The sequence below is a fragment of the Glycine max genome, chromosome 4, assembly GCF_000004515.6.
Source record: "Glycine max cultivar Williams 82 chromosome 4, Glycine_max_v4.0, whole genome shotgun sequence".
In the NCBI taxonomy this organism is placed as follows: Eukaryota; Viridiplantae; Streptophyta; class Magnoliopsida; order Fabales; family Fabaceae; genus Glycine; species Glycine max.
The window spans coordinates 9,820,204-9,830,707 of NC_016091.4; the positions used below are offsets into that span (position 1 = coordinate 9,820,204).

A 10,504-nucleotide genomic window follows, 5' to 3' on the forward strand; every position below is an offset into this window, starting at 1 on the left:
CTATAAAATTGGAGGCATCCTCTGGGCTAGTTACCCCTTGAACTTGGAGGCATTGCACTCTCACAGATTATCTTTGGTGACCATAACCCAAGTCATTTTTCTTTTGTATTTTATGAATAAATGTCCTTGATATTGTATTAGTTTTTAACTTTAATTAGTCTCTGACTTTACAAAACCTTTAATTTTTATCAAAACATCATTCACTTTAGGTCTAAAGTATATTTTGCAACATTTTACATGGATTAAAGTGACTAAACACTTGTAATCTCAAGGAGTGAAGTGGAGATTTACTAGTATTATATTGATCAAGTAATGAACAAAGAAACAAAATGGCCTAATAGTTCATAAGTTTACAAGATTATTACTGAAATGGTGTGTGTTGTCTATCATGAATACAATGCAGATGGAAGACTACCAATTACTTGGTACCCAAAAGATATTACATCAAAGTACCAATGACTGACATGTGAGCTCATCATTCAATCGACTATCCTGGGAGAAGTTAACGGTTTTACAAGGGTCCAAAGGTCTATGAATTTGGCTATGGACTAAGCTACTCAAAAGTATTGATATGAGTTCGTTTCTGTTACACATGACAAGCTTCACTTCAACCAATCATCCACTCATTTGATGGTTGAAAATTTGGAAACCATCAGGTACAAACTAGTTTCAGAGTAGGGTGAACAAACCTGCCAAAGCATGTCACTCTCACTCAGAGTGAGAGTTCAAAATCATGAAAGCTATTGTAAAATAAGCATAACTCAAAATTAAGGGAGATGAATATATACTTTTTTATTGAATGATCATGTGTTTAAATACATATTTGTTGTAACAGAAAGAAGTAATAATAACTGACTTCCTAAATAATAACCAACCACTAGCATAACAATAACAAACCATTAACATAACAATAACAAACCACTAACATAACAACTACTAAGTAACAGAAAATAAAACAACTAATCCTAAAAACTCGGTCAAAAAATTAATAGAAAATAACAAATTAACAAGCAACTACTAATACACGTTCAACACTCCTCCTTGTATCAGTGGTTGACAAGTCCAAACTTCTCTCTCAGTAGTTCAAGATTAAATATAGTCGTACCCATGTCTATCTGAATGCTCTCTTTTTCAACACACAATGACTTTGCTTCAGTAGCTATTCGTGCAGCCTTCTTGAAATTTCTTGCAGCAGTAGAAACTTTCTTTTCCGTTTCTAGTTCTGAGACTCTTTTATCTATGAAAATAATCCTCTGCTTGAAGGATGCTATACCTTGTTGGATGCTTGACTTGTTGGTTATTTTTCAATAAGCCTTATAAAATATCAAATGAGCACCAAAACACATTACGTCATATTATCAAGAGGTTTTATGGAATACCTGGATCCATAGAAAGCTTGATGAACACGTAGCGGAATCTAATAGTGGTCACGAACAATTAGTTTAATGACCTTCCTCAACTAAATCACCTTCTTCCTTATGGGACCTTCGTTTTCTCTTCAGATGGAGAAAGGAGAAATTGTTTATTGATTTGGTGTATTGGGGATCATAACCATGCCTTAGGTTTTAAACCTATTAGAGTTCTCATTATCCCCTAATGGGCCAAACTGGTTTCTGCTCATTAAGCTCATATCAATTTTCTGGCAGTCTAATAGACTCACTTAAATAGATCACTTTATATTGAACCCATTTAAATGTAAATAACTAATATAAATGTTATAATATAATATGTAGCCCATATTAATTAATTAGGAATTATAAAATTCCTAACATGACTTTCTTGAAGATAGTTCCTGCAAGGAAGCTCTTGCGGCAGAAACGTCCCGTTGAAACAATTTCACATCTCCAGAAAGCTTTTCCTCGTTCTTTGCAAGTGTCAGTTTGTCCTCCTTAGACTTCAATATAGATGGCATCAAACATCTTCTTAGTTTAACAATTTCACGATATCCTTCAGCTTCCTCTGTAGAAATTCGAGCAAATTCCCTAAGTCTTGCTCCCATTTTTTCTTCTAGAATGAGAAACTTATTAATTTGCTCTTTCTTTAGAGCCAAAGTTTCAGTCTCTAATTGCACTCGAGCAAGGACAAATTGCAATTTTTTGTACTTGACATCAATGCTTGACTGCATCTCTTTAAATCCAGAGACAATTTTATTTATCTTATTTTCTACAGCTTCTAAATTAGAGTCATTGTCTACTATCTCCATTTCTCTGTTTAACTAAAGCAAGAAGTTGTTCGTGTGACACCCTCTACCCCGCACATATATGTACTAATAATAAAAGAAATAGGAATGAGGAATTAATTAAAAGTTTTTAAAACACATTCAAATAAAAACATTTCAAAAGGGTAAAAGGCTCACAGTCACTTCTCTAACATTATAATAGAACTTGTCCAAATAAATAATAAAATCATCTTGGCTCAAAACAAGGTCATCCAAAACATGATGCAATTAATATAGAAACCTATGTCCCAATGTCACATCCTATCAGAGCATTGTGTCCTAACGTCTTTCAACACACGGTTCCTTAAAACAATCCATCTAGTGATATGCTCCTGCGAACACAGTTCAAGATCATCATAGGATCCAAACACAAACAACACATGGGGAGTGAGTTATCACATTCCGAACTAATAGAGAGAAACAAGACAACATGTAGATATACATATCATATAATCAAAATAAAACATACTTAAACATAGTTCACGTCATTCCAGCACTTGTCACCTAACATCACATCTCAACACAACACATCTCATTTATTTTTACATCATTCATGTACTCAAGGATCAAAATACAATATCACTAAGTCAATCAAAATTGATCAATACACAAACATTATGCAATAGACACACTAAGACTCAATCCTATATGCAATGTGGTACCATGTCATTGAAAAACCACACTGGGGTGCTTAGGAGTACATAACAAGACACACCACACAATGGGTATGTCAGGTCACTTTCACTAAGTAAAATCATAAGGTGACCAGTCAAGGTCACTCTGTTTTACGAGAATGCTCCAACCATATGGGATCAACATAGACTTAAAGGAGCACTCAAACAAAGTGTCTTTACCCCTAAGGCATAAACTCCGAAGAATTCATTAGGGTCTCACCTTCCTGATTCAGGTTCAACCCCTAAAATAATTTTTGCACGCAGACACTGCTCATGAATTATAAAATACCCATGATCTCACACTCGTGTTTCAAACACGTTTAACAAATTGCGCTACAATTTAACACTTTAGGTTCCTAACTAGGAATCTTACACTTTCCCTTTAACACTGTGCATAAATACTTTTCTAAAGGTAAACACCAATCGGGTTATTGTATAATTCACAGCTCACAACACAAGTATTGTCACATCAAGTGTTAACTACACTTATTCATAACCAAATTTCATATCCACAATTTTATCATATCACAACATAACAATCCACCATTATATGTTTACGTGTATAAGTCCGAGTATCGTATCCACAAAGACTTTATTTGTACTTAGGTAGATGAATATTTAATTTACAAGTAATAGATAAGGAATTTAAATTAGAAGATAAAGAAAGATAAAAGATAAGATAAATATTTAAATTAAAAGATGATAAAGATAAAAAATGTAGAAGATAAAATAAATAGGAAATTTTAATGTAAAAGATAAGAAAAATGAAACATAAAGATGATGACAAAAAGATGAATTCAGAAGATGAGAATGATGGAAACTTAGTCTACCAGAGCTACTCTTTGATGTAATGTTAATGATTTTTCTCTATTTATAATTATTCCAATTTATACCTGCATCTACTAGTATACTCTACCTTTGGTTCCCCGCATGAAAGAGCCTAATTTATTTATTTTCTCTCCCAAGTTCCTTTGCAGAGCTAAAGTAGTAAATTGCATTAAGAATAAAAATGTACAACAGGCTAAACAAATATTAACCTATCCCTAGTGATGACTTTATTTAGATACCCTTTCCCAGTTCTATTAGAAAACAATGTTTCCCAACGCTACCCCTAAAACTTACCATGCAAATGGGTGATCAAACCATAAGCAATAATATTAAGCACAAGAAAGGATAATGCAAATATAATATTCATAAATAGATAGGAAGAGAAATTACATCAATAGTAGTTGACTGCCAAGTTCCCAACAAGGGATTTAGCCTCTCATTATCATGGAGACTTTACAATTGCAAAAGGGGAATATTTAGTAATGGGGGGAAAAGATAAGAAAGGGAATGGAGGGAAGGAATGACTTTCATTGTCATGGAGACTATACAATTGCAAGAAGGAAATATTTAGTAAAAAGGGAAAAGATAAGAAAGGGAATGGAGGGAAGGAATGACTTTCATTGCTTGCTTCTCCTTCTTCTAGCCTTTGCCTTCTATAAAGAATTGTATTTTGTTGGAATTTATGTGTGTCTTCTCCTTCTTCTCTCTTCTTCTTTTCTAGGTGCAGATTAGCGGGCTTATGAATTAGTCTGATTTCCTTAATTAGTCCTTCTTACCTTAATTATTCTGCTTTTCTTAATTATTTTGCTTTCCTGGTTTCCTCAATTAGTCTTCTTTCCTTAATTAGCTTATTTTTCTCAATTAGTTTGTTTTCCTTAATTAGTCCTTCTTTCCTCAATTAGCATGCTTTCCTTAATTATTCCTGTATTTCTGGGCTTTATTTTACTCACTAAGCTTCATAAATCCATTACTTTTAATATTCTCTACACAAAAACTTAAATGATGTTAATTTAACAATTATTTGCCCAAAAAGGAAAAACTAGAAGAGAAAAATTACAAATTCCTATATAATTTAACTCCAAAATATACTCATGATTAGTAGTTATCAAACTCCCCCAAATTTAAATCTTTACTTGTCCTCGAGCAAAAGGAAAAAGTTTAGAGTTTACCAATCATAGTTCATAAGATAACTTCATGCATTCCAAAAAATTTCATTGGCCAATTCTCAAGTTCACAGTTGTCATAAGTTCATGAAAGGAGCAGAACAAAATGTACTTCAAATGAAATGGTTAGCAAGAATGACATATCAAAAGGAATAATCACCAAACTTCATTCCTCATACGACTAGTGTTTCTCTTAATCCCACAATTGTCTTGGTAAAAGTATTTGAATTATAACAATTGAATAGTAAAATTATCAACTTTGCACATTATCTCAATCAATGCTATCATACATGCACAATGTGGATCACTAAGGACTTTATTAGGCTTGTAACATGGCTGGGCTAACAAAGAAATCATGGTTTTTCTAGGAGTCAAAGCTTAGGATATAGGATAGCATTCAGTCCTCCAAATTATTTACAAGCCATAACTTAGAATTTTTCACAACGCGAACCTTATTGTTTTGCTACTCTTTTCAGCACCTTTATTTTCTTTGATGATGGTTTACCCCAGCTTTTATTCTTTAAAATAACACAACTTTTTTTTTTGAAAATGTAAAAACATTCATACTAGGTTGGAGTAATACCATATTTTGTAACTCAATTTAACTTGCGATGTATATTTATTTTCTTGCAATAGAAAATCACTCAAAAACATTCCCCCCCAAATTTTGGACAAATTTGTCTGAATCCATAAGTACTCTCGTACAACCTAAGAAAGGGTAGTTAGTAAACATCACTTTTTGGGCTTGGGTTCCAAAAATTTTACATTGGGCTAAAAAAGGGTGCACGGGATGCATTCATTCACAGGATGACTTTTTGGCTAAGTAGCTGAATAAAATAACAAACAAGGCCTTGATCATCTTCGCATCATACATCCATTTCAAGCAATCCAAGAATTATGCAAACTAGGAAATTAAAACCAGTCATTCTCTCACAGTTGAAAGTTCACACAACTTACCGGTTTTCATTGAAGTATGAAGGTTCTTATTCCATGCTTTTATGTCAGAAACACTAACCTTTTCACTCTTGTACTATTAGTTCACACTCCATCACTTACACTGATGCATGCTGTCACGAGAATCAACCATTAACAAAAATACTCATTTGTATGCAGTTAATCTCACTCATGCAATCAGTTCACTAAAAATGTGTTGCAACCAATCAATAAATATCTACCTCTCTATCATGCATCAAACTATATTAAAACTATTAAATGACTGAATTTAAACTACTAAAATTAAACTATTGAAATTAGATTATCCTAAATGCAAGAATTTAAAATGAGAATAAAAGAAAATGAAACCAAAACAAAATAGATAAAGACAAATAAAAAGAATTAAAGAAAAATCAAGATCAAAATGGGTCTCAATCCTGTGTGGGGCCTGGATCCCAAGCTTCATGTGCAACAGTGATGCCCGCAATGTAATCATCATCAGCTCCATTGTTACCCATGTTAGAGGTGTCACCCCCTTTTATAGAAGAGGGTTGGACTCCTGGCCAGGCAACTTGCTGTAGAAAAGCTTCTGATAGAAAGGTGAATGGATAGCTGGTGCAAGTTATGCTCTTGGTGGGAATAAGAGGAGAAGAAGGGCTTGCAAAAGTGAAGGCGATCGTGAGCACGAGATGGTGCGCTTGGCGCCTGAAGCTTCTTTTTGAAAATCATCAAAATTTCATTAATCGTCACCCCAAAAACTGCAAAATCACATAGAATAATATTTTTTTTTTGGATTTTTAGTAAAAATGAAAAATTAACAAAAACAAGATGAAGATAGAAGAAATCCTAGGTTGCCTCCTAGTAAGCGCTTCTTTAACGCCACTAGCTTGACGTGGGACCCCTTCATGGGTCCTGAAGGTGGATGACGGTGGTCAATCTTTCAATGTAGCCACCATTATAGATTTTCAATCGCTTACCATTAACAATCTAGCTTCTCTCAGGGTCACTTGAGGCAGGATCCACTCGCTCCAGAAGGCCTCTCTTCTTTAATTATGAAGGGCCCAAACCATTTAGACTTGAGTTTACTTGGGAAGAGCCTTAACCTTGAATTGAATAGAAACACTTGTTGTCCAGGCTGAAAGTTCTTCTATATCAGCTTTCGATAATGGTACACCTTCATCTTCTGCTTATAAATTTTGGAAGACTTATAGGCATTGAGTCTCATCTCTTCTAGCTCCAGCAATTGCAGCTTCCGCTTCTCATTGGACAAAGATTCATCAAAATTAAGGAATTTGAGGGCCCAATAGGCCCTGTGCTCCAGCTCCACTAGCAAGTGACAGGTTTTTCCATAGACCATATGAAAGGGTGACAATCCAATAGAAGTCTTGAAAGCAATCCTATAGGCCCATAATACATAATTCAACTTAGCGGCTCAATCTTTTTTGGAGGAAGCCACAGTCTTCTCTAAAATCCTCTTCAACTCTTTGTTAGAAACCTCTTCTTGGCCATTTGTCTAAGGATGATAAGGTGAAGCCACCTTATGTCTAACATGATAATGCCCCAAAACCTTATGTAACTATGCATTGCAAAAATGTGAACCTCCATCACTGATGAGTACTCTGGGAACCCCATAATGGGAGAAAATATTCTTCTTCAGAAACTTGATGACAATCTTGGCATCATTCTTCGGGGAAGCTACAACTTCTACCCACTTAGACACATAATCAATAACAACCAAGATGTATTGATTCCCATAAGAGGATGGTAGATGACCCATAAAATCAATCCCCCAGCATTCAAAGACTTCAACTTCCATGATATTATGTAATGGCATCTCATTTCTTCGAGAAATGCCCCCTGATCTCACTAAAGCACATGATCATGGGCATCCTTGAAGATAGAAGGCCAGAAAAACTAGCCTATAGGACCTTAGCAGTAGTCCTATCCCCACTGTAATGTTTGCCACAAGAAGAATTGTGACAGTGCCTAAAATGCTTCTGGCTTCTTCCATAGTAACACATCTTCTCAACAGATTATCCACTCCAATCATAAATAAGTGGGGATCATCCCAGACATAGAAGCGAGCTTCATGGAGGAACTTCTTTCACTGATTCCAATTGAAGTCACTTGGAATGATACCTCCAGCCATATAACCGGCCATATCTGCAAACCATGACCTCTCATGCTCATGTAGAACATATTCATCAGGAAATTCATCCCGGATGTCCTGCTCCTCTTGAGTGACCTCTTCATTGACTAACCTGGAGAGGTGGTCAGCCATTACATTCTCTAAGCCCTTCTTGTCTTTAATCACTATATCAAACTCTTGAATCAGAAGGACCAATCTAATCAGCCTTGGCTTTGAATCGGCCTTCGTGAGATGGTACTTAATAGCTGCATGATCAGTAAAGATGATGACTCTAGAGCCCACCAAATAGGATATGAACTTCTCTAAGGCATAAACAATGGCGAGCTTTTCTTTCTTAGTGGTGGCATAATTCAGTTGCGCATCATTTAGGACCTTGTTGGCATAATAATAAATGGCATGGAATACCTTATCTCACCATTATCCAAGAGTTGCCCCCATTGCATAGTCTCTAACGTCGCACATGAGCTCAAACTCTTTACTCCAGTCAGGTGCCACTATTATGGGAGCATACACGACACTGGTCTTCAAGGTCTGAAAGCCTGTCAAGCATTCTTCATCAAGCTTAAACACAACATCTTTATTCAGCAGGTTGCTCAAGGGTCTGACAATCCTGGAGAAATCCTTTATGAATCTTCTGTAGAATCCAACATGTCCAAGGAAACTCTGGATGCCTTTCACATTTATTGGCGGAGGTAGCTTTTCAATGACATCAATCTTTGCTTGGTCTACCTCTATCCCTCGAGCTGAGATCTTGTGGCCCAACACTATTCCTTCTTGGACCATGAAATGACACTTCTCCCAATTCAGCACCATATTTTCCTTAACACAATGTCTCAGCGCATGCTCTAGATTAGTCAGGCAACAGTCAAAAGTGTGGAAGCAAAGCTTTCCAAGTTTATTTTGATGATGCCAAAGACTCAAGTCAAGAATCAAGAGTTAAACAAGTTTCAAGAATCAAAGAGTCGTTCAATCAAGAATCAAGATTCAAGTGAAGATTCAAGAGAAGACTCAAGATATGAAAGAACTTTAAGAAAAGCATCAAGATAAGTATAAAAAGATTTTTTCAAAAGAAAATATTGAATAGCACAATTTTTCCAAAAGAATTTTTCAAAGAAAAATCTTTTACCGGAGTTTTTACTCTCTAATAATCGATTACCAGAAGACAGTAATCAATTACCAAAAGCCCAAACAGTTTTATAACTGTTTTACAAAGTAGTAATTGATTACCATGGGCATGTAATCAATTACCAATGTTTTTAAACGTTGGATTTCAAATTTCAAGAGTCATAACTTGTGATAAAACATTTTCAAACTTGTGTAATCGATTACACAACATTTGTAATCGATTACCAGTGTTTCTAAATGTTTGTTTTTCAAATCTAAACATGAAGAGTCATATTTGTTTATGTGTAATCGATTACACTATAATGGTAATTGATTACCAGTGACTGATTTTCAAAAATAAATTGTCAAAAGTCACAATTTTTAAAGTGACTAGTTGTCAAGAGAGTCACAACTTTTAAAGTGACTAGTTTTGAAGAAATTGCCAAGAGTAACAACTTTTAACTTGTTTTTTTCAAGAGCCATCAAGTGGCTATAAATATGTGACCATGGCATGAATTTTAAAAGAGATGATTTCATTCAATTATTCTCAACATCTTTCTAAGAGTTTTTGTTCAATACTTTCTTTGTCAAGAAAAGTTCGTTGGGAAAAAACTTGTTTTTATTCTATTTTCTTCTTCTTTCTTTCTCTTTCTTGCCAAAAAAATTCAAAGAACTAATCGTCTGAGAATTCTTTTGATTCCCCAAACAAAGAATTCAAAGAACTAATCGTCTAAGAATTCTTTTGATTCCCCAAACAAAGAATTCAAAGAACTAACTGTTTGAGAATTCTTTGTCCTAACACTGAATTCAAAGATCTAACCGTCTGAGAATTCTGTGTAAGAAGCGGGTAGCATCTTGGTTGTAATAGTGAACACAAGGGAGGGTACATCCTTTGTGGTTCGCTTTAAGTAGAGGGTACATCTACTTGGTTGTTCAAAAAGAACAAGGGAGGGTATATCCTTTGTGGCTCTTTGCTTGTAAAGGATTTTACAAGGTTATTGGAAATCTCAAGAACCGTGGGTTGCTTAGAGACTGGATGTAGGCACGGGTCGTTGCCGAACCAGTATAAAACTTGTGTTTGCTTTCTTCTTCCCTATGCTCTTTACTTTTTTGCTGTGCACTTTTTATTTTCGCTTTACTTTTGTCTAAGTTATTGTTTCTGTTCTTTGCTTTCTCATGACTTAGTAGTAAAGCCTAATTGAATATAGTAACATTAAGAAGGATAAATTTTTAATTAGTCAAGACACGTTCATAATTAATTCAACCTCCCCTTCTTAATTATTCCGAGGCCACTTGATCCAACAAAAAGAAGGGACAAAGACAGAGAAGTCTTCCATGAATATTTCAATGCGCTTTTCCACCATATTAGCAAAGATAGCCAACATGCACCTCTGGAAAGTGGCTGGTGCGTTACATAGGCCGAACGACATTCTTC

The 10,504-nt window shown here is 35.0% G+C and overlaps 1 pseudogene; it reads right to left on the bottom strand.

Annotated features, from left to right (window-relative positions):
* Positions 1–1,046: 1,046 nt before the first annotated feature.
* LOC100792347 (uncharacterized) lies at positions 1,047–7,632 on the bottom strand (annotated as a pseudogene).
* Between the last annotated feature and the right edge of the window lie 2,872 nt (positions 7,633–10,504).